General features: G+C 41.5%; 1 protein-coding gene across 1 annotated transcript in view; it reads left to right on the top strand.

Moving 5' to 3' along the window:
- znf536 (zinc finger protein 536) overlaps window positions 1–24,195 on the top strand; it is a 336,911-nt gene that overhangs the window by 20,462 nt on the left and 292,254 nt on the right. The gene's annotated exons all lie outside the window — the stretch shown is intronic.

The raw sequence follows: 24,195 nt of genomic DNA, 5'->3' as shown, positions 1-24,195 counted from the left end.
AAAAGTAGGGCGCTCACTTTCCAATTACTGCTCAGCTCCACACTACTTCTTTATAAGGCTCTGAATTATTTTCTTTTAAAAACAAACAAACAAAAAAAGAGCCACTTTCAACTGGGAAGAATATTTAATTGTTTTTTTGATTACTTCCAGGCGGACCATGGGAATATCCCTTTGTAAATATTTAAAGAGATCCAGCATGATGCCATAATTCCAATAATGTTTTTCAGATTATTGTTATTGTCATTGGGGTTTAACTTTCTCCATGGAAGACTTTTTTTTTAAGGGTATTTTTTCTGTGTCAGTCAAAGTGAGAGCTTCATGTCGGGCCGTGCAGTACCTCTGCCGCCCAGAGGGTGGCAGCAGGGAGCAGGAAGTTCCCGCACCACAGAAAGCTGCCACTCAGTGATTATAATTTATGATCCATTTCCATTATAGGTGGGGTGTGCAGGGACAGTAACAGTAATAATTATCTGGACTGAAGTGTTTCCAAGGCAACCAGCCCCCAGCCCCCTCCCCCCCTAAATGGAGAGTGGGAATGTGTGTGTTTGTGTGCATTGCTTGACATAAGAACAGCAGAGGACCTGGTTATTAAAGCTCTGCTTTGCTCTGAGCTGCACATGAGAAAATGCGCAGCTTTACCACTTCTACCTAAACAAACGGACAGACGGCGGATCTTTCCTGAACTTCGGCTAAAAGCTTCTCTTTAAATCGCTTCACCGCAGTCGTAGGAAACTGTTTGGGTTCTGCTTTGATCTGGAGGCTGAAGCAAGCTAACAAATATGACAATAAAAGCTGATGCTTACGGAAAACCTGCCAATACGTGCATTCATTACTGAATTCAATAGTAATTGAGAAATGCATAAAAACTGAAAGATTTTAGTTTTCCTTTGTAGTCAGAGGTGAGATTTTTACGTGTGAAATGCATTGGAGAAAGTACGAAGACACGAAACCGCTAGAGGAGCTGAAGGATGCTGAAGTACTCCATGAAATGCTAAATTCTGGAAAAAAATGCTAAATTAACCATAGAAGATGGGGACTAAAAGGCAAAGACGCTTTAACCAAAGCCAGATTGCATGAAGACGTCGTCAGTAGTAGTTAAAAAATAACAATGTAAGGAATACGAATACGTATAAAAAAATGTGAGAGTAACAGCAGAATCGGTTTGAAACCACAGATAAAAACGCGATTATGTTGATTAAAGGGAAGTAGATATTCAGTTTATGTCAAACTTTTTCTTCCTGTTGTGTCTCGACCGTCTTTGTACATGTGACGCAAACAAAGACGTCCAAATCACAAGCTAGCTTCCACCAAGTTGGGTCAGTTCCAATCGGCTGGAGGTGAACACACGTGTGTTGTGTTCACTGAACCTATAAGAACCACAGCATTACCTGAAGAAATCAACACAACGAACTTTCTAAACCGCAAAGAACAAAACTGTTTGCGGAACCCAAGATGCAGGTTTTGATGTTTAAAGCTGTTACTCAGACATTTTTGTTTTTATTGGCTTATATAAAGTGTCAGCTAGAAAACAAGAGTTTCCCTGTTAAAAGGAATTTATATTTACAGTTTTAAACGCCAAATGAATAATAAATATAGACATTTGATCCATATTAAAGAATCGGACTATCGCCACAAAGTTAGTTGGATCTTTTATGTGTTTATTCATGTGTGGAAATGTCGAATCATGGGAGAGAATTTTACACGCTGGCCGTTTATCAGCTGATTCACGTTAATTGCGTAAACAATTCGCTACCGTAAAGTGTTGCATATTACTGCTTTTTCTCCGCTTTTCAATTCACTGGAATCATGCTAATGCGTAAACAGATAGTTACAGTAGTGGAAAGAAGGTCACCGCTGGAGCTCAAACTCTGCTGTTAAAGGGTTATGCAACACGGTCCGTGTGAAAGCTTGCTTCTGATTGGCTGCTGGGTGTGCATTAAAAAGTGATAATCCACAGTGATAGCCGCACGCCTAAAAAAGACGTTCCAGTCAATTAGCCTAAATGTTCTGTATCGCTGCACTGGCTTCTTTAAAGCAAACTTTATCATCATCTGGACAAAAATAAGCGAGAAAAGATTAACTTTCTTTCCAAATTGGAGGTTGGTCACGTTACTATGAAAACACGCCCCGCCGCACCACGCAACAAATCGTCCGCTTTTTGTGAAAAAAGCGATCTAAACCACAAAAAACATCAAAAATAAAGTCCTAAAAACTGGTTGAATGTTGATTTCTTTTGTAATAGACCGTGGTATAAGCGGGTTAATGGCCTTTCGAAGCGGCCATTGTTAGCTTTAGCGCTTCAAGTCGGACGGTTTAGGCTTCCACGTCGCGCGTTAACTTCTGATAATGCACACATCGTAGGCCATTAACCCTTACGTATGTCGCCCCGACAGGAAACGACACACTTTCCTTGAATTTGTAAATTCTAACGGATTCTGAAGCTGAGAAAGAAGCTTTGTGCCGATGTGCCACACTTGGTGCAAAGCTTCCGTTAGCATTACGTCGGAACCGCCTAAATGATTGAAGAGCTAAAGAATGTCATCAGTGGAGCTAAAATCCAGTATCAAAGTGTTAACCACGTTTTCTTTTCAGATTTGGCCATCAGTCACAGGAATCTCTCTCTTCCTGTCGGCTCAAATGTTACAATTAAAGCAATGCTGAAAACAGCATATAACAACCTAAATACTAACGCAGCTTACCAACGTGTGTGACAGCCGAAAACGATGGACAAAGCAAATCGCTGGAAAGAATCAGTGCAGATGGAAGTTTCATAAGAAATTAATCCTTGAAACATAAAGTTACCATTTGTGATTGGACTGTTTCTTTTTATGGTTGTAGAAATCTTCAGAAAACCTTGAATTATGAGCTTCAGCTGAGGCTTCTATTGTAAAAATGTGTTATTGTAGACTGAAAGTGTGTTTTTGTGATTGTTGAGACTATTTTTTGGGATGACAACATCCTGAAGTGTCTACAGGACACTAAAAAAAGTCTATCGTTGTGTCGTTCAGGAACCATCATCATGCCATCATCTTCATCAGCAGCGTGCTGCTAAAATCCAAACGCCGTCCCAGAATACATCACTCTGTTGTCGGCATGCAGGTGCTGCTCTGTCATCTAACAGAAACAGAGCAGAGATCAGTGCTGCTAAATTCCTGGAGTCCCCCCCCCCCGCTGTAAGAGCCCCGCCCCCTGTGATCTGATTGATGAATCAGATGTTCTCCGTCCTTCACATCGGCTGCGGTTTCCCTCCGTCATGCAGAAGTTCACGTAGAGCCGCTCCACAGTCAGGAAGGGCAGGTTTTTACCCAATTCCTTGTAGTGGAAGTTTTAACCATTACTCTACCACCGCCGTGCTTGGCACTGTGTAGGGTGTTGTGCTTCTAATTGCTTCAGTGTCTTGGTACTCCTGATTGGGTTCTGCCATATTGTTGGTTAGTGGTTCTGTTCTGTTTGGGTCCGCTGTGAGTGTGTGTGGGTGGGGGTGGGGGAGGAGGGGGGGGGGGGTCACGTCACATGTGAAAAACTCCCAATTTTAGATTTTAGAAGGAGAAGGAAGACTTTGCCTCTTTTTGTGCTGTGCTGGTATATAGGCTGCATGTTGATTGGTTTTTGCAGATTTCTGTGTGTTTATTGGGGGGGTTGAGACTGAGCGGGGGGGTTGAGCCTGAGCGGGGCTGGGCCGTCCCCAGAGCAGATTGTTCTAACTGGTAGCTGCTGCCATAAGCCCTGCCAGCAGGGGTGAATTAGAAACAGGATCAGTGGCTCAGTTTGGCCCCAGGCAGCGCAGGGTTAACGCAGCCTGGCCAGAACCGCCCCCCCCCATGATTCCCTTCCTCATTCTGTGACATTAACACACAGTCCAGCCCTGCAAGTATGTGTGCGTGACACTGACGGAGACTCTTGGCTGATGTGGCAGCAGCCAGGCCCGCAGATGGACGCCGCTCCGAGGAGAGCGCTCTGCTGGCAGGCCGTGGCGAAGCGCGCTTGCACAAAACGCCGACATCCATGTGCGAAGAGGCTCCACGCCCACAGCGGCATTGTTCGACGAGAGCTTTATACACGAACAGAAGCGTTTTCCAGAGCTGCCGTCCTGACCCACAAAGCTCCGGCGCAGCTGCACTTATTTATAGCAGCACAATTAAATAAGTCTAAATGATAAAAACTGATCAGAAACAGAAGCTTGAGCTGCTCCAGAAACGCTTCGACTCATCAGTCATGTCTTTGTGCACGCCAGGGAAAGGTGGTCGTGTGCTTTTAACTCTTTATATGACGAACCTTTGAGTCACCAGGAGCACCAAGCCTTCAGTTTGAAAAGACCTTTGTACCTGGAACCAGCAGAAAAACCCGGCGCAGCTTTTTGTTTTCATTCGTGCGGTTATTTGAAGATTGCGATTCTGTGTTTCATGTGAGGAACTTCTCTCTTTTTGCAACTCATTCCTCCTGATCTTTGAGGTGACAACAGAAAGTGAGATACCTGCAGACTGAAATAACCTACAAGCTGTCAGTGATGCGCACAACACAGACAACACCTCTGTTGGTTTATGTTTTTGACTGAGGTGAACACCTGCATTCAAACAGGGTCTCTAATATGACAGGCTGTCGGATGGTAGGACTGATGGATGGACGTCCAGATCCGACGAGGCGGCGCGCTGCAGAGCCAAACGAAGCGAAAGCTCAAAGCGGAGATTAGAGCCAAGACGCCAAGATCTCTAGCCTGGCTGTCGTGCTCATGTTTAAAAGATTTCTGACCCTTTTCAACAGAAGGGCAGATTAAATATGTTTTCTTAACAATTACGCTTTTATTTTGTGTTGTTTGTAAAACAGCTTCATTGACTCTCCTGAAGTTCTTTCATTTGAGATGAGAGTTTAAAGACCCACTCCGAGGAAAATGGTGTTTTTGGGGTTTTTAACATGTTCTAGTGACGTTTTTCTGATAACGGAGGACATCTAGAAAGAAAATTCAGCTTAAAACTGCATTTCTGAGTATTTCTCTGTTGAATTTGTTGTGAAATTATGCTACATGAGCTCCCTGCTCCGCTCCATTCTGATGCTCCCACCTGCAGACCTTTGGATCCATGAACATCTTTGTTTTCTGCCAAATTGTTCACCATTTTTGTTGCAAACGCTTGGCTAGGGATGTGAGGGGCTGTAAGCTAGCCAGAGAGCATGTGAACAGAGAGCTCTCAGTCATGGGTGACGAGAAGGGGAGTGGGGTTGGCCGCACACAACTCAGAGGTGAATTTCTGATTTACTCCTGTCGCTCTGTAGAAACTAGATTTTGGCTAAAAACAGGATCATCAAAATAAAAAGACGACTTTAAAAATAGATTGGAAGACGATCGGAGTGGGACTTCAACTGCTAGTTAGTTAGTGTAGAAGTGGGTTAGTTGCTTAAAAGCCCGCCGGACAGTTGACGTTGCTTCAAAGCCTTAAACACAGGTGAGCAGAAGGCTGCAGGTGAAGCTCAGAGAAAACGCTCTACAGACACTACAGTCTGTCAAGGCCTGGAAGGCGTGGGACTATCCAGTGTCCTGGATTTTAACGCAATTCATGCTAAGATATCAGTAAAAAGCTGATAAATATGACGAAGACTTTTCATGAATCCACTGTGTTCTAAAGACGATTTATAACACGACACATTTGTAATTGTTAATCAAATTCAATGCATTGTGGTCTGTTAGTCAATCTGGGAAGCATCGATGCACACTGGTTTTCTGCACAGACTTCAGAGAAATTCTCAGGGAGCTGGATTTTGGGATTGCAGATTCAGGCGCCCTGAAAAAAACCATGAACTTGCTTTCATTGTGCGTTAACCAGGAAGTAGTGAGGAAATTCAAACATGGCCTGAGAAAAAGCTATTCCGACGTTTTCTGCTGAGTCGCGCTCAGCAACCATTTCTCTGTAATAAGAAGCTGCATCTAATGTCTTTGCAACCTGCTTACAACCCCCCCCCCCCATCCCATTTTAGTTAGGTTCACATGTTTTAATGTAGCACTTACATAAAAACAGGATTTTGTAGGCTTTTGTGTAGAAATGGACACAAATGGGCCCCAGAAACTCAGGAAAACTAAGAAGACAAATGTAAACAAACACGTTTATTAGACATATTTTTCTATAAGGAGACAGCATTTCTGCGTTTATTGTCAGTTATGTTCTAAAAATAACCTTCAGAGGAAAATAAGTCCAGGATTATAGAATGAAGCAAAGATCTGATCAAAGATTTTATTAACTTTGTCAAATGGAACATATTCTGTACAGGAGACGAGCACAGAGGAGACTGACAATAGTCTAAAGCCAATCAGGACGCAGTAAAACAAGTCCATTAAGATGCCCCCCCCCCCCCCCCCCCCCCCCGCCCCGTCTTTTCATTGTTTATGTCATCTTAAACCAAATCTAAAAACCTGTCTCGTCTTTTAGGACATAGTTTCTTCAGAGCGGCAGGAGTTCATTAGAGATTTACCTCTGAGTTGTGGGCGGGGCGCCAACAGTCCCAGGCCCTTCCCTGTCCTAGCCCTCCCTGTTGCTGAGAGCAGGGAGCTTGTGGCCCGCCAGCGTCTTTTCTATGCCACAAATGCAACTTTTTCCAAAGGCATATGACATTTCTATATGTTGATTCTATATCAAACTTTATTTATACTAAAAAAAACGCTTTTCCTGCTTTGAGGAGCGCAAAACGCTTTACAGTTAAAAACAAAGAACTAAAAAAAGATGGACCGCACACGCATGAAATCATGACTGTAGTTATAAAAGGAACAGAAGATGCAGATAAAGACACAGCATTTGATAAACCTGGGGGGTCAGATTGTGTGAGTTTTTCTAAACGGTGAGCGTGTTTGAATGTTGGACTGTTTTCAGATAAATGAAGGATCCTGCCCCCCCCCTCCACATTTGCCTGGGTGGGTGTTTGTTTGTCGGAGAGCCGCGGTGCCTTTAAGAGAGCAGTGCGCCTGCTACTCCGGGTCTAATGTCATTACTCTGTACAAACTTGGTGTGACAGAGGCAGGAGGCGCCCACAGATTGATGACATTTTATTGTTATTGCAGTGCCACTATTAACTGTTCAGCACTCCTGCCTCTGCTGCTCAGGGCCCCCACCTTGTGAGGAACGAAGAGAGAAAACACAAAAACAGCAAATTGAAAACATCGCAACTGTGATACAGAGAAACATGATTAATTTAAGTATAAAATTGCTATTTTGATGTTATATTTTCTGTTGTCGATTTCCATGGCCGTCGTGTTGCAATCTTCCACAAAGATCCGATGTACATTACCCTCCACCGAGGTGGGGGGGCTCAGGAAACGTACCCTCACCACCCAGATTTCATTTAAAGTTAATTAATATGCAACATTCACCCTACATACACGACTGCACTGCACGGAATGCTAGATAATATTGTATGATTTTAACCTTCTCATCAGAAGACATACATTTACCTCTAAAAGGAACTATTTCTTAGAGGTCTAATTATTTAGGACTCAAGGTAGAGTTTGGCTAATAAACGGGATGGTTTTACGAAGGAAGGATCTCTGTTGAGAATCTGAAATGTGGATTTACTCAAGGAGAAAATTGTTTTAATTTACTCTTTACTAGTGCTGGGCTTCAAAATCAATTATTTTAGTCGATCTTCATTTGAAAAACCCAACATTGATTCATCAAATCCATGGATCAATTTGACTTCAGAGTCGTCTTTTGTATTTTTAAGGGAAGAACAGTAAAGGAAGTTTAAGGTACAAATGCTTGTTTGAATGCTGACAGTTAGACCTTTGCTTAAACCTCTAGTTTGAACTGAATACAATTTAATTTTGAACCAGACTCTCAAATAAATAAAAAATTCTGCCTTTTTTGTTAAAAATACTGAATCTTAACAATTGGATTAATATGTAAGAAGATACTGGTTAAAAACCAGAATAATAACTTTCATTAAATGATGCTAAAGATGCACTTTAACACCAGATCCCAGACACCAGATAAAAAAAAAAAAAAATAAAAAAATAAAAATAAAAAATAACACCAGATCCCCCTCAATCATCAGAAGAAGTGACAGTTAAATGGGAATGATTACTCTGTTGGAGTGTTTAAACGTTGTCCTCTCAAATCATGTCCTGCATCTCCACGAAAAATAATCCCTTCATAGGGAAATCCTCCTGTGTATGTAATCCCAACCAACAGTTAGAAAAATTGGATGAAGAGTTCCACCTGAGAAACCCGCCCGCTGCTTCTCTCAGACCGGTTTGTCAGAATCATTTATGAAGAACCAAGGTGGTCGTTTCCCTCGGTGCTGCTGGAGTTTTGAGCATTTGAAAGAATTCATGTTGTCACAAAATGCTCAGAGATGCTGAGAGGTAAAGACCAGGCGAAGAACATGACGATGACGACATTGGAGGTGAATTTTAGCCCATTTTATTAAGGTGGTTTGTCCGGCATTTACATGAATCTAAATGAGACCAATAGAAAACCATATTTTGTGAATTCCCGGCTCAGGACGCTCACTGTATCAAAGAACTGGAGTGAGCGACGTCGTCCATAGAAAAGGGTTAAATTCAGGCTCCAACCAAAGAAAGTCAATTTAGTCGCCATTTTTTCTTGACTGATGCCGCCATGTTGGAGCCAGACAACATAAGTCAGCAGTGATTGGTCCAAGTCGTTGTGAGTCAACGTTTCTAAGGTAGCCACTCTAGCCAATCAGGGGTGAGCTTGTTGGAAGGCCAAACCCCTACCACTTGAAATCGGGCTACACTAAAACTGTCAAACGTTTTGAACGTTGGACGTGGGGGTCAGCAGGCTCCACCTACTTTTATTGAGGCATCTGATTGGTTATTTTATATCTTGAACTACAGAAAAACTATCTAGAAATAAAAATGGATCATCAAAATTATGTTACAAAAGGTACCAGATTCACAACGGTTATTCTGACCAATAGAATGACTGAGACACAGCTGCTTATTTACCTATTGAAGTCTATGGGATTTTGGCTTCTTGGAACCAGGAGGTACTTCCTGTTTGGAATGCCAGGGGGGAGGAGTCAGTCAATCACTTTTTCATATGCAGTCATATAATCCTAACCCTAACTAGGGGTGCAACGGATCACAAAACTCACGGTTCGGATCGTGTCACGGATTTAGTCATTTTTTAAATCAGTAAACTGGAAAAACAAAAACAAAATAAGTCTACAATTTTAAAGCTTCACAACAGATTTATTGATAAAGCATATGTAAAGTACTTCAAAACATATACACACAGACACAAATGTATTATAACATCAGAACATTTGCTCATTGTGGCCTATTTATTAAAAGAAGACATTGACATCTTTGAACTAAAGATGTTTATATCTAATAAAGGACAAAAAATGTATTTAAAAAGTAAGAGAATCAGGTGATGTTTGAATTGACTACTTTTCCTTCCTTCACTGTGTTCCCCACTGCTGTAAAGCCGCCCTCCCACTGGTTCCAGACGGAGCAACAGCTTTCTGCTGCCACGGTGCGGGACGGCTGCTGCTCCTCACTGGTAGAGTGAGTCTACACGTGTGCCGAACCCTGCCAAGTGATCCGAACGGATCATGGTGATCCGTGGCATCCATAACCCTTTTTTAGATCTTCTTCATGACTTTGAGTTTTGAGACACAGAAATCCACATAAAGGATCCAGTATGACCAAAACAGAAATCATTTTGAAGTAAAGGTTAAAATAACAAATCCTGATTTCATCTCAGGTTGTCCTCTTGGTGCACGGGTCAAAGGTCTTTCCTGCTTTTATCTCCAGCAGATCCGTCTCCACAGGAACAAACCAATTTCCCTGCTGGAATCGTTAAGGGCCGATTTAATCTAATGACATTTAAAAAAGGTTGCTTTATTTGCGGTGGAAACTCTGGAAGTTTGGGAGATGAAGTGAAAGGCTGGGGTGAAATTTCCGCCGGGTTTCCATTCATTCTGCCGTCTCTGGGTAATTCTGTCCACGGTTCTGTCAACTGAGGCTTGACGAGTGAATAACTGTCACGCGGGTTATTCTACATGGAGTTTGTATAAATGATGCTGAGAAGTTACAAAGTTTGCGACTGCAGCTTATGAGTGAAATGTGGTGGGAAGAGAGACGGATGAACAGAGGAAGAGGAGCAGAGACACAGTGAGGTGTAGACCAGGGACAGACTTGATGGGATGTTAGAGATCTATGAGGCCGATGATGAATGCCTGAAACGGGTCTGTGTGCCCATTGAAAAGCCATTTGTTTTCATTAGCCTGTGATGCTTGGGTAAGTCTGCTGTTGGGACAGAGAGTGGGTGGTTGGAGCTGATGCTGAGGAGAGTCATTATGGGATGGACCTTGCTGGTTGAAAGGAAGTGAATGCCACCAGCAGCTCAGTGGAAACACCACTTTGTTTGCCTAAAGTGAACGTTATTTATGTGACTGATCTGTTTCTTTTTTCATCAGTGTTCTGCTCGCCGTCTGAGTGACAAAACTGTTCCTTCTTTAGGCGGCATAACTTGTTTGTGAGACTTGGACTGGAGCCAGCAGTCACAAGTACCAAACTGCAGTTTCTATTAGTAACTTGTAGAGGAACGACTTAAATAAAGCTGTAAATATTTCTATGACATGCATTGGTTCTATAACAAAAAATGATATTTTGCTTTTTGTAAAATTCTGAACCAGTCATAAAAACTTTGTATGTAATTATATGATCACGTGATTCTTTTTTTCAAGTTTCAGACGTTAGAAAGTCAAGTCCCTCTCTAGTGTTTAGTCTTAGATATGTCTAAGCCCGTCCAACAAGCACATTTTTTAAATTGGTTTATTTAACAGGGACAGTGCACATTAAAAGCATGGCTGCAATGCGCCAGAATTAGCCCAGAGACTATTTTTCATCTGTAGTCCCCGGACAGGTGTCAAAATCGTCAACCTAAAAACCTCAAAGCATCAATTAATTACATTAATAGAAAATATACATGTACAGTAAACAATCATTTAAAATACATAAAAACATGCACACAGTGAGAAACATAAAAACAAATATAAAAGACACTATGGTGACAGATCGGACAAGGAGGGGCAGGCAATTAATATAGTTCAACGTAGACATGTTTGTTGGGATATAGACCCGTTTTTAGGTGCTTTGTAAACAGAGTGTATGTGTCTCCAATAATGTGAGGAACAGAGTTCCACTCTTGTGCTGCTGTCATAGAGAAGGCGCTCTGTATACAAATATAATTGTCAAATACAAAAGGGGTTTACACAAATATACACCTTGTGTGTCAGATGCATAACCCCAAATGGACACAAGTTAAAAAACAAATAAAAGTTTTTACATTTTTTAGAGTACAATCACTCTTCAGTCGTTTACACAGTTAATATAATTCCAACGAATTCTGAAGCTTAGAGAAGCAGCGCTTACGCGTACATTCAGCAATTTGCAGCAGTTAATTTACTCGCACTGAAGGCCAAATGTGGCTTTTGAGCCAATATTTGGCTGAATATTAGTTTCGGAATATTTGGTGCATCCCGAATAGTGAAGTGTTTGCGCAATCAGTGTAAACCAGCTGATTATGGTGGAGAGGAAAGCACTGGAATGCAATACTTTCCATCAGTTGGAATCCGTTGAAATTACGTTATGGCGTTATGCATTTATGGTTATGGCAGGGCAAATAGCTGAGGTGTTTTTGAGGGTTAAAGGAACAAGTCTTAAGACAAGTCTTTAATCTCAAGACCAATCAAGTTTTTAACCCGTTGTGAAGTGTCCTGGCTTTGGTCAGAGTGGAGTCTCAGGTTTTTAAGACTTGAGACAACAGTAAGTCGGTTCTCAAGTCTTTGGTGGAATCTCAAGATTCCAGTCAGGCTTGAATCCTTAGAGCAGTTTTTTTTCAACCAGTGCGCCGCGGCACACTAGTGTGCCGTGGGAGATGGTCAGGTGTGCCGTGGGAAATTGCCCTCATTAACTGATCTAAAAACATTTCCCATCTCCAGGATTTCAGCTCTCTGTTATCCACACAGGTCCTGATAAAACACTGAGTAGTTAGGAATATGAAAGATCGTAAAATACTATTGTTCTTTTTGTTTATTTGATTCTATTAAAGACATTTGATAAGAATGACGGTACCGCGATTTAGCTGCAGCTTAAGCTCTTTTTTAGGAAAAGTTCCGCCCCTTTAACTGTCTCCACCAATCATTCTTGGAGGCTTAATCACACGTCATCAGTCTGACCAATCAGAAGTGGTTCAAGTCTTCACTTCCTTGTTCTGATTCTGCTCATAAAGTCTCTCAGTTCCAACAAAAATACCAGCCAAAGCTCGTCTTTAGCGGTGTAGCTTTCCACAGAATCCGGTATCAGACCGTGGAACAAGTGAACAAAACCATGAAGCTCAGAGACGAAAGTCTGTCTGCGTTTAGCTGCTGTTTTACTACATCTCCCATGATGCATTGGGTTAAAGTGACATCGTCTTAGCGCACAATGAGTCTCTCCTCTTAACGTCTTAAAACAACAACGAACACATATCAAACAGATTTTGAATCTTTTAACTTAACTTTATTACATCTTTTAGAAAAAACAGCTGCAGCTTCCAGCTTTTTCTGCCGCAATTATCACAAAAATGTATGTGAGATTGTGGAGGGACTGTAGATCAATACAGACTATAGAGATTTTCCTTTTTTTTTTATTTTTGGATGCTGGCGTGCCGCGGGATTTTTGACAAGGTTAAAGTGTGCCGTGGCTCAAAAAAGGTTGAAAAACACTGCCTTAGAGAATCCAAATCCCAGTCTCAAACTTTTCCAAGTCATTTCAGGATCTGAACTCCTCAAGTGTTTTGTCACAAGTCATTAGACAGGCTGGGTAGACACGCCCCCTCCACCCCCCTCGTCTGGATGTCAGAAGCTGTGGACATATTTACTTTCAAAGGGTTTGTGTGTCAGTAGTACTGAAGTATTTCGGTAAAACACTTGAGCTCTGGGTTCTGTCTGTAATGTAGATTTGAATGCAAAGTTGCTTGGTGTATGGGGATGCACAGCTGCAATACTTTTGACCCTGTTTTGCTTCTGGTATAGATTGGCCTTTTCTTCCCTGAAAGCTTTTGTTCATGTGGAGCTGAGAGTGACCAGAATCAATAAGGGAGAAAAATAGGAAAATGACATGGCTCTCTCCAGATTAAAGATCTAATCTCCAATATCCATTTACAGCTCAGGGCCACTAAAGCAGCAGCTCGCCATCGTGCTTACAGCAGAAACACAGATCTCATGGGCAGACCTTTGTTCACATTTCTCCTCACACTCTGGAAGACATTTGTAATTCTGAGGTGGCGTTCTGCTCCTTCTGCTGCTTTTATATTTTGGTGTTTTTTAAGCCCTTGGTTTGGAATGGGGCTCGTGTGGCTTTGCGTTTGACACAAAGTCCTCTGCCTGACAAAGCTTTCACTTGGATGTGTTGACACTTTAATGCCATCAGTATTTTAGTTTCACTTCTTTCACTCCCCTCGGATGAATGTGTGAGTTCAGCGTTGGTGTGCTGCAGGCTCACTGGGTCACATTAGCAAATACTGACGCCTTAATGCTGATGTATTAAAACGGAACAACAGTACGGTTTCATTCTTTCCATCTCCTGCCTCCCTCTTCATCCGTCCCTTTCTGGAGGAGAGGCGTCTTTGTAGTCGTCTCTTATCGGCGCCGGCCTGAAGAGCTCGCCTCTGCCACTGTCCTCATGTTCTCAGTGAGCTCCCACTTTTGTGTTTGCTAATGAAGTCTGACCAAAATTAGACATACTTTTCAACTTTTAAACTGAAGGAACCCCTTCAATGGTTCCTTTGTGAGGCGCTGCCACCGCTGTGAAGGCAGGGAGTGGATGTGGGTGAGGAATGCAGCACAGTTTAGTGGAAGTCAAGTGGAATTTTTTATTCAGGCATTAAGACTTTGTTGTGATCTCTTCTTCTCCTTAATCTTTCCATGAAGAGACACGCTCGCTGGACATGTTTGTGAGAAAAGGCCACAATGGAACCTGAACAATATTAGTTGTCTTTACTTAAAAACAATGAAAAAAAACCCAATATCCATCCATCCATTTTCTAAACTCGCTATATCCCGTTCAGGGTCACGGGGATGCCGTAACCTGTGTTGGCTGTTGTTGGGCAAAGGCGGGGTACACCCTGGACAGGCTGTCAGTCTGTTGCAGGGCCACACACACACATACACACACACACACACACACACACCCACACACACTTTCACACCATGAAACCAAACTTAACAAAATCATTTTACTAGAAGGAGCCGCATTTCCAGAGGAAAATCAGGGTTGAATGCTGTATTGCTGAATGAAAATGAAACTTAAAGGGTAATAATTGGCACAAAAAATATTAAATAAAGAAACGATCAAAGTTAACAATAAATAAAGTGAAAACAGCACAATAACAAAAAATATGTTTGTAAAAAATGCCAGCGCCGGGTCTCGAACCAGCGAGCTGCTGCACCACAGACAGAAGCAAAGGTTTTCAAGGTTTCTCATGTATTTCAATGGAGGCAAAAATCCTGGAATATCCTGAAAGATTTAAGGATTTGAAGGAGCAAAAGTCGTAGGTGGAATAGCTGAAAGAGCGTAATGGTAAAAACAGCTTTCGTGGACTTAAAGAACCGGAGTGTCCAAAGCGGTAGGTTGGTAGGAAGGAAGGTTGTTCTTTGGTTTGTACGTATGCACATATGTTAGTAGGTAGGTTTGACGTACCGCCATCTTCTTTTCCTGTCGATCTGTTGGTGGGTTGCTCTTCCATAAGTCGCATTCGGGTGCTACAGATGGACCGTATATTTTCCACTTTGAAAGTTTTCCACTTTAAGAGAAATCGGTGCGTGTGAACAAATTGGACTTTATTTATCTTGGTGACATATTTCCATATCTGAGCTTTCAGGGGGGCTGCTTTTGCCTCCGCTGCAGCTGCCCTCACTCCTCCACGCAGGGAGGATGGAGAGGAATAGGGAGGATTATAAATCAAGGTAAACAGTGGCTGTTTAACCCCTGCTATGATGTCATTTCCAGCAGAGCAGCAACCTGCTGGCTCCTTCTTTCAAAGCCTGACTGTACATTGAACTCCCCTGCATGTCAGCGTTGTCGCTGCGCACACGCACACGCAAACACACACGGCTCAGAGTCTTCAACCCCCCCTGCACTTGTCATAGCGCCATAAAGGCAGGTCGGGGGCATCGCTGACAGCTTACAGCTGCACTGAGATCACATGTACACCCTGGGGGTGAGTGGAGTCACTTAAACACCACACACATGTATCTGTGTGAGCACAGCAAGAGCAGCAGCTTCATAGCAGACGTGTCTGTGTGTGCAGTCCTGCAGGTGAAGGCGGGACCAGGATCTGAACCCCGGCTCTTTTCTTCATGCTTATTTCATGGACGTTACACGTGTAAACACCTGCTTCAATGACAGAAATTACCCTGTTCTATTATTATGAGCAAAAATTGTACTACGAAAACACCAAAATCTATTAAAATGGAAGAGAAAAATATCAATAATGTACCCAAAAAAATTATATTTTGCAAATGTAGGGTAAAAAAAGTGAACAAAGCTGAGATTGTACTTCGTGAAGAGGCGGTTACTGCAAAATACTACTCATGCAAAAGTCAGGTGTAGTTATCCAGTTAATTAAAAACACAAAAATACAGAGGAAACAGTTTGAACCTTTCTGATGTTTATTCCTTTGTTTTCTGTTTTTTTCCCCTTGGAATCAGCTAGTGGTTTGATCTATGGATGGACTCAACAGAGTTTCAAGCTACAAGCTATAGTGTTTAGGACACTGTTGAACTGGGCGGAGTAAACTACTGAAGCTATCTTCAGTCCAGTTTTTACAGTTTCTTTAACATGTTCTTGTGGCATTTTTCTGATGATGGAGGACCAATAGAAAGAAAATTAAACTCCTTTAAACGTCTTTATTTAATCTGGAGCAGAGAAAAAATGCCATTTGAAAAATATCATATTTGTGATGTAGAAAGTACGCTGGGCGGGGCCACAAGCTCCCTGCTCCGCTCTATTCTGATACATCCACTTGTAGTCAAATAGATCCTTGAACGTCTTTGTTTTTCTCCTTGCTCACCACTTTTGTTGCCCCGGTAATATTAGGTTGGGGTTGTGAGGGCTGTAAGCTAGTGCGTTAACAGATGAATGATGGGGGTGGGGGTTACTCTGTGTCAACAGTCTACAACTTAGACTGTTAGACACAACTTTGTACGTCAGTAAACGGTCCGACTGTTTTCCTATATAGTTTGAAAGTTTTAAAGGTGATACTTGGTCCCTTGCTGTATATTAAAAAGGTCAAGTACATTTTGATAGTACAGTGAAAGAGCAGTTGTGTATTTCTAATAAAAAAGCAAAAAGGATATCTAAACTTTGTGTTACTATTGGCCACAGTTTCGGTTTTCGGCCCATCCGTAGAAATTTAACGAGAAAACAAACATATTATGGGAATGTTTTGGTGTTTTTAGTCCTTTGAAAGCTTTATTATTGTTAAAAATCTCCAAAATACCAGTAATTTTCTCGATGAAGCTGACTTTTACTTTATGAAACCCTCCAAACCTTTGGCTCAGTTGATTGTTTGTGTGTGAAGCTTTTAAAAATGGGAGTTTAACATTTACGTCATTCAGCATCTAAAATAATTGTTGGGATAATTTCTGCAGAAAGTGAGTGACTCCTCAGATGTCTGACCTTTTCTGTGTATTAAAAAAAGAAACCTTTCTCTTTAGTTTTTGTCTGTGCGTTACACTTAAACAATATGCAGAGAACACACAAACCGTATGGACAACTTGCACAGACCGCTGCCATGTGCATTCCCTGGCTGTGCTTGATGAATGGGCCTAGTTTAAATTATTTGGTGCAGATCTCATTTAGACCCTTGAAGAAGAGATCCAGCCTGTTTATTCATTTCACATTTGCACTCGGGCTTCAATATCTCTGTCTATGCCTGCAAAGAATTTACCCTCCTCCATCCAAGAGCAAAAAATAAATAAATAAATAAAAATCCTGGAAAAGAAAAGACAGAAAGAGACGGAGAGGCAGGATGGAGGGAGAGAAAAAAGCAATTTACACAATGTACATAAAATGATGCACCCAGAGTTTGATAACCTGCATAAATTATAGAGTATAATTAAATATTATACCCGGTGAATCACCAAGGAGAAAGAATGGTTGGAGAAAAGACAAGAGGATAAAGGCAGAGAACAGAGAGATGGGGAAGAAGGAGAGAGGAGAGTGCTGGAGCTGCACTTGGAACTCATAATTGTTTTCATTGATTATTTCTTAAGGTGAAATGGTTTTAAGGTAGATAAGAACAGGTGAACTCTGCAACAAAAGGGAAAAGAGGAGAAAATCAAAAGGCTTCTTGCTATTGTCAGAATGTCTCTGTGACGGTCTATATACTGTAACCCCTTAACATCCACTTTGTTTGATTCGTAAAGGGTTTGTGTCGACAAACAGCTGTTTTCTGGGGGTTGGGGGGTTTAAAAAAATGAAGAAGATGTAAATTGTTCTACAGAAACCTTCCTGGCTGAGTTTGTGACTGACCCAAAAACAGCTCAACTGTGAAAGAATGTGCTCCTCTGTAACCCGCTGAGGGAGGAAGAGGAGAGGGCGGAGGACAGTCTCTGAGGATGAACTTTGACCTGTCCACTGGCCCCAGGCTCACACTCAGCCCTACAGAAGATACGCTCCTGGATTGTCTTCGTGAAATCAGTTTATGGAAAACATTTCAAGTGAAATGACCTAAAAACGCTGCAGAAAGATGGTTCCTCTGTACCGCTTTGATGCTTTAAAGTCGACCTGATCCCATTTTGTCCGAACTGCTTCTATGGTTGGTGGAACCTGGGCCTCATCAATAGCAGGACCTGATCGTAAACTGTGAACCAGCCCCTCTATGTTGTGTGAGAGATGTTTGAAGCTCCACTTGTGAGTTATTTGGTGGTAAACCATCTCTCTCTCATTTTTTTTTAAACTGTCCTGTCCAACAGCTGGGCAAACAGATGAGAGCTGAAGGCCTCTTGTGTTGGACATATTTTACTTAAACAACAGGGGTTATGAATCTTCTGACAAACCAAAGGTATGTCTGAATAAACCCCTTTTGTAATCGAGGCCAAACTTTATTCATTTTAATAATATTTGAAAATGTTTTGTGTTGGACCGGACCGAAAAGGAAAGAAGGGAGGAAGAGAGAGGGATGTTAGACAGGGGGGTAAAACCATGAAGCAGCATAAAGCAACAAGTTTCTGGATGGCTATAGTCATTACAGTGAGGTTCAAATGTATATAAGGGTGGGGCCTGTCCACACACACACACTCAAATGTTATAAACATACCTGTTGGCTCCGAAAACCTTCACATGTCAACATGTACACAATACAAATATTGCTCCCACACGCATACCCATGCATTAGAACCAACTTGTGTGAAACATTTCGTTCAATCACGCAAACCAACTGTGCAAAGGTGAGCCAACACCTGTGCCAAAGTGAGTGTCCATGTTCTTCTAAAATGGATGTTTGAGTTGGAGTCCCATTAGTCGTCACGCTTGGGGAGTAGATGGAGTCAACTAACTACCTACCAGTCTAAGGGTAGACACTCTTCCACAAGGCCACGGAGTTGGTTTCTCAGTTCATAATGAAGAACACGGTCTGTTCTCTATGCACTTTAAATCAAATAGTAGAAGAAATGCAGCTTTTTGAAGAGTTTGCAATCTGTAGACAACAAAATGTGATCCTGACACCCTTTACACAAACGTGACTAAAGTTTGCTTTTTTGTCTTGTCCTGTCCTGCATCTGAGCAAGCAGATCAGAGCTGAACGTCTCTTGTGTTGGAAAGCTTTTACTGTCACAGTGGGGGTTATGGATCTTCACACACCACAGTTGTATATGTGTATAAACCCCTTTTGTATTTGAGGCTAAACTTTACTTGTATTAAATATATTTGCATACTTTTCTTGTTGGACCAGATGGAAGAGAGAAGAGAGAGTCTGTCTTAAAAGACGGGGGATAGTGGTACAAAAAAGTGGGTCTAGAAGTTGGAGGATGAAAAATTAAGAGAAAGTATAGAAGGAGGTCCAGTTACCAAAAGAGGCAACAAGTTGTTTGACTTTTTGCAGATTTTAAATCACAGATAACAAACTGATGTGCAATCTTTTCAAAGAACTAATGCCTGACTCGTTGCGAACTGCGACCCAGAAAATACAAACAAATGAAACAGGAAACAAGTGAGGTGTCAGCTAGCATGCTAACGTTTTTTATGTTAACGGATCTTCATTTAAGGTCGGAGGGTTTTTGGAAGTGACTGGGCTCGAGTGTTTAAAGACAGACTGAATTCTTAAAGATGATGAATCCACAGCCGCTGCAGCAAATATAAATGCAACAACAAGAGCTTAAGTTGAAAATCGATTATTTTTAAATGATGCTTCTGTTAAAACCGTAACGACGTGTAAGCAAGGGATGATGGCGGAGAGATGACAGCCCAGAACCATCTGTTAAGCAAACACAGTCTTTAGCTTTCAAGTAAAAAACACACCATCTAACGACCACTCCATCTTTGTCTCTCTGCAGCCCCCCCCATTGTTTATTCAAATTTTACAGACGGGGTACTTTTTCCAGTTCAGCACCTTCGCCAGTTTTGTGAGAGAATGGCATTATGCCTGTGTTATTATGCAATTCATCACCAATAATAGATTTGTTTACGGCGGCCCCGTCTCTCGCCTGCTCTCCGCGCTGCATTTCAAAATAATAATAATAATACATAGTGTATAATGACGGTAATGGTACGAAGGCTTTGATAATAGATGTGCTGGGAGGGATAAGGGAGCCTTGATCAGCCTGGGTCTCAGCTCAATTGTCTTCAAAGCACTGTTTAATGTAGAATAGGCATCCTGGGAGATTGTCTCAAAACCAAGAAAAAGGTGGGTGTACGGATAAGAGCGATCAGCGCACCGATGGGACGCACACACACATACAAGCACACACACACACACACACACACACACACATCCCAAGTAATACACTACAAACTCAAATAAGCTCTCGCACAACCACCCACTGGCGCTTGTCTCCTCAGAGAGCTCTCTGGTGTAAATGTGTTAAAACTCTCCCTTGGTCTTTGGCTTCTGCTGAATAAATCTGTGTTTTAGTCTTGAATATAGCTCTTTAAAGTCGGGGTATTTCCGGCATGTTGTCTCTCTGCCCCCCCCGGGTTTAGCTGAGATCCTGAGCTGCTGGCGGATATAGCACCGCTTGTTATGGGAGTCTGCGCTTTCTCGCTAATGTAGGTGAGAATATTTTATGACTTACTGCAGGAAACGCTCGTTTTTTTATATTTGATTGGCATTTTTGACCTTTTAAAGATATTTGTTTTGCTCTTAAAATGCTTAAAACCAGTATTTTTGTAAAAAAAATTCAAATAGTGGAAAAGCACCTATGGAGTAAAGATTTATAGAGTGTTTTTTAATGTTATTTAATAAAATGTCTACTCAAGTTTTTTGTTTTATTTGTTCAGAGCCAGACATAGCTAAAATTGTGAGAAAATTATAAAAGCAAACATTTAAAATAAAACTAACCACATGAAAATGTCATTTGATTTTGCAGTCCATACTAATTCCAATGTGTCAAAACAGTTTGATCTTTTAATAAGATTTCTTATTAATCTAGTTGTGAGACATTAAGTTAGTAATGTGTTCATAAGCCTTTATAGTACATTTATAAGACACTAGCATTTGTAGATGTCTTGGGAGTGTTATATGCTTCTTATAAGGACATTTATTAGCATTTGTGGATATCTTACAAAGGTCTTATAGATGGTAATGTTTTTTTTATCTATTTTCAAAGCGTTCCAGGAGGTCTTTTATTTAAATAATTATGGATTTTTTTGCCAAAATCCCAAAACATGTGACATAGTTTCTGCAGAGCGGCAGGAGTTCATCAGAGATTTACCTCTTAGTTGTGGGACTGTTTGCGTTTAGCTAGTCCACCCCCACTTCCCATCACCGATGTGTTCACACACTCTACCTTTTGCTTACAGCCCTTCACAGCCCCAACCTAACATTAGCGGTGCAACAGGAATGGCGAGCAATATCAGCGCCATCCGTGCAGTTTAGATCCATATTCCAGCTCAGACGAGGAAAACAAAGACGTTCACGGATCGATATGTCTGCTGGTAGATGCATCGGAATAGAGCAGAGCAGGGAGCTCGTGACCCCGCCCAGTGTATTCTCTACGTCGAAACTACAACCTTTTTCAAACGGATTCTTTTCACCTACTCTTGATTTGAATAGAGAAATACTGTGAATTCATGTTCTTTAAACGTTTGCAGCCCCTCAATCTAAATGGTGGCCAATGTGTTCATCTTCACAAGGGCTATTTAGTAATCACTTGTAAGCAATTGATAATCATATAAATGATGTATTTGTTAAAGGTTTATTGAGAGTTCTTAAGGCTCCTTCTCTAAAGTGTGGACTAGTACTTCTTGCTACAAAGAACCAGAAAGTATACAGCATGAAAAAGTAACTTTGCAACAAACATGCAACATGTTGAACATGCGAGAACAAGAGATGCACACAGGTAGTTCTGTTAACCAGGGGTGCCACGGATCACAAAACTCACAGTTTGGATTGTGTCGTGGTTTTATAATCACGGTTCAGATCATTTTTTGGATCATTAAAAAGGAAATAAAACAGGACAAAATAAGAAACATACATTACCAAAGCTCATTTATTAACATAACTTAATTTTGTCATGTAAAATGGTCTCTTTTGAGGTTGTAGAATGTTTTTGTTTGTGTACATAAAAATACCACATTTATTTCTCTGAAGGTGAAAAAGGCCCATTCTTCCTGTTAGCCTATATAATCTGGAGTGAATTGACGGTTGTGACCACGTTTTTATGACCTTTCGCCATCAGCGACAGGAGGCTGTAGCTCCGCCTCTTCTGCATGCAGCACGCAAGGGAAATGAATGCTCAGTGTGAATAAACAAAAAAGAGTGAGAAGGCTTAAAATCATCTGTGTCTGAAAACAGGAGTCCGAGCGAGTTTGCGATGTGTCGGTGGTGTGGACGAAAGCACAGCGTTCAGTTACAAAGCAGGCACGAATGCTTAGTTTGGAATTTTAGTGTGCTTCACAAGAAAAACACCAAACCAGTCAAAACTAAAGTTATTTCCTAAAGTTATAATCACATTCAGGCCTTTCTAAAATTTTAAGGTCTAATATTTTTTAATGACCGAGGAGCAAAACGACTCTGGTGGATATAAAACCTCTCCATAGAGACAAAAAAAGTCATTTCTGGGATAGAATATGTTTGTTTTTTGTTTTACGGCTATAAATATTGTTTTTTTTTGTTCCTTTTTATTTTGTGGATTTATAGGTTATTGTAAAGTGAAGAGCTCTTATGTGGCGAGAAATGATGGATAACAGGAAAACTAGTAAAACATGTCATTTAAGATGAATGCAATGAAGATTACAGTTTGTGCACCAAGCAGCCGGTCTTTTCTCTGTGACTCGGTTTTTGGTTTTAAAATGGATCTTTGTCCTCACAACAGGACAAACAAGCATGTGCCCCCCCCCCCCCCCCCGCATTAATATCACGAGTCTGCACACACACACACAGAAGCACACACACTCCATATGTCGCCAGGTGTGTTTGTCACCCTCTTTTGCACCACTATAATCAATTTACCAGCAGATTCTCATCAAATATCCAGATGATGATTGCTTACTTTGCCTAATCCTCTAATGCAAGTGACCTGTGAAGGCTGGAGGGGGCCCGCCGTCACCACGTATGTGCAAACTGTCGCCGCTGTTTTGTTTTGGTAGAACTCTGAAGAACGCAAAATCACCAGAGAACCTGTAATCAGATTTCTTTTTGTGAGGGGTTTTGATCTATTTTTTCCCCCTGTGTTTATGATCGGCGCTGAATGCAAAGCGACTGTCGGTGATCCTCATGAATGCCGAAGTAGCTCATTGACTGTGAGCGGCTCTTGTTAGCTGTCGGGGAGGAAGGAATGTAAATATAAACAGTTAGACCAGTTATCCATGCAGACTGCTTTCTCCTGGCTTTTTGAAGGTTCACAGGAGTTTTTTTTAGCATTTGTACGTGAAAAGCAGAAGGAACATTCATTTCCATTGCTGAACTAGAAAGTAAGGGATAGTCGAGATTATTGATTCATTTGTTTGGCAGGAGCAAATCCATGGTACACAGCTTTAAAGGAGGCAGATGTGAAGTTTTGTAGGTGTTGATTAATGTAAGCTTTTTACTGTACTGGACAAAAACTATAGTATTTTCAATATTTTTGTCTTGCACACTAAGAAACTCTTCAATCACCTGTCAGTTAGACTTGGGAACATGCGAGCAGGTATCCTGTTTGACTCTTCTTGAGCAAAAGTCTTCTATCTCAGGCTTGAACAAGTCTTCTGCATGTTTGGGATCCCCTGGGATCAGATGCCAATCAGGATTTAGATCGAGGCTCGTGAAAGGATCTTGTGCAGCTTTTTGCCATTGTTGTGTAGTTTTTAGTTCATTGTGTTGTTTAGGCTTATAATCCTGTTGGAATACCAATGTTCTGTGACCGAAACCAAGTTTATATATTCACTGCAGCGTACTCCAGTCTCTTTTTAGATGATCAGCTTATCCTTCTTGGTCTTCCCCTGATGTTGACACCGGGGATGTCGCCTGCGACACCTAAATAACGTACGCTGTTTGACCGTTGACGTGATCACAGTGAATCAGCTAATTCTGACATGCGGAAAGCCGCTTTTCAAATCGGCTTTGCATCTATTTGTTTCAAAGGTTGCACAATGGCACTTTGACCACAGAGTTGAACACTGTCCTTGAATGTCGCTCTGGGTTCTTGGGTTTCTGTAAGTATTACCAGTCTCTAGTTTCCCTCCTGCAGTTTTGTCCAAAGAAGTTGTCTTCAGGTCTTTGGTCTTTAACCTTCTGAATGATGTCTAGTCAGAAGAACATCAAGGTGTTATGATGTTACCAGTAGGGGTGTGACGATAACCGCATCACGTGATGACCTCATCACCGCACGTTTTTTAAAAAAATTTTTTTGAACGTTTTTAAAAAAAAGTTTCTGCATATGGTTAACCGCGACACTGCGCCCCCTGCTGGTTCATCACCGCGGTGATCAAAAATCCCACACCGTCAAAGCTCTAGTTACCAGTCAATTCTGTGGCTGTTGTCACCTTTAAACAGGCAAACTAAT

The sequence above is a fragment of the Oryzias latipes genome, chromosome 3 (genome assembly GCF_053564925.1).
Source record: "Oryzias latipes strain Hd-rR chromosome 3, Olatipes_Hd-rR_3.1".
Taxonomy (NCBI): domain Eukaryota; kingdom Metazoa; phylum Chordata; class Actinopteri; order Beloniformes; family Adrianichthyidae; genus Oryzias; species Oryzias latipes.
Note: the sequence above shows the minus strand (reverse complement) of the source record. Positions and strands in the feature narration are given on the sequence as shown.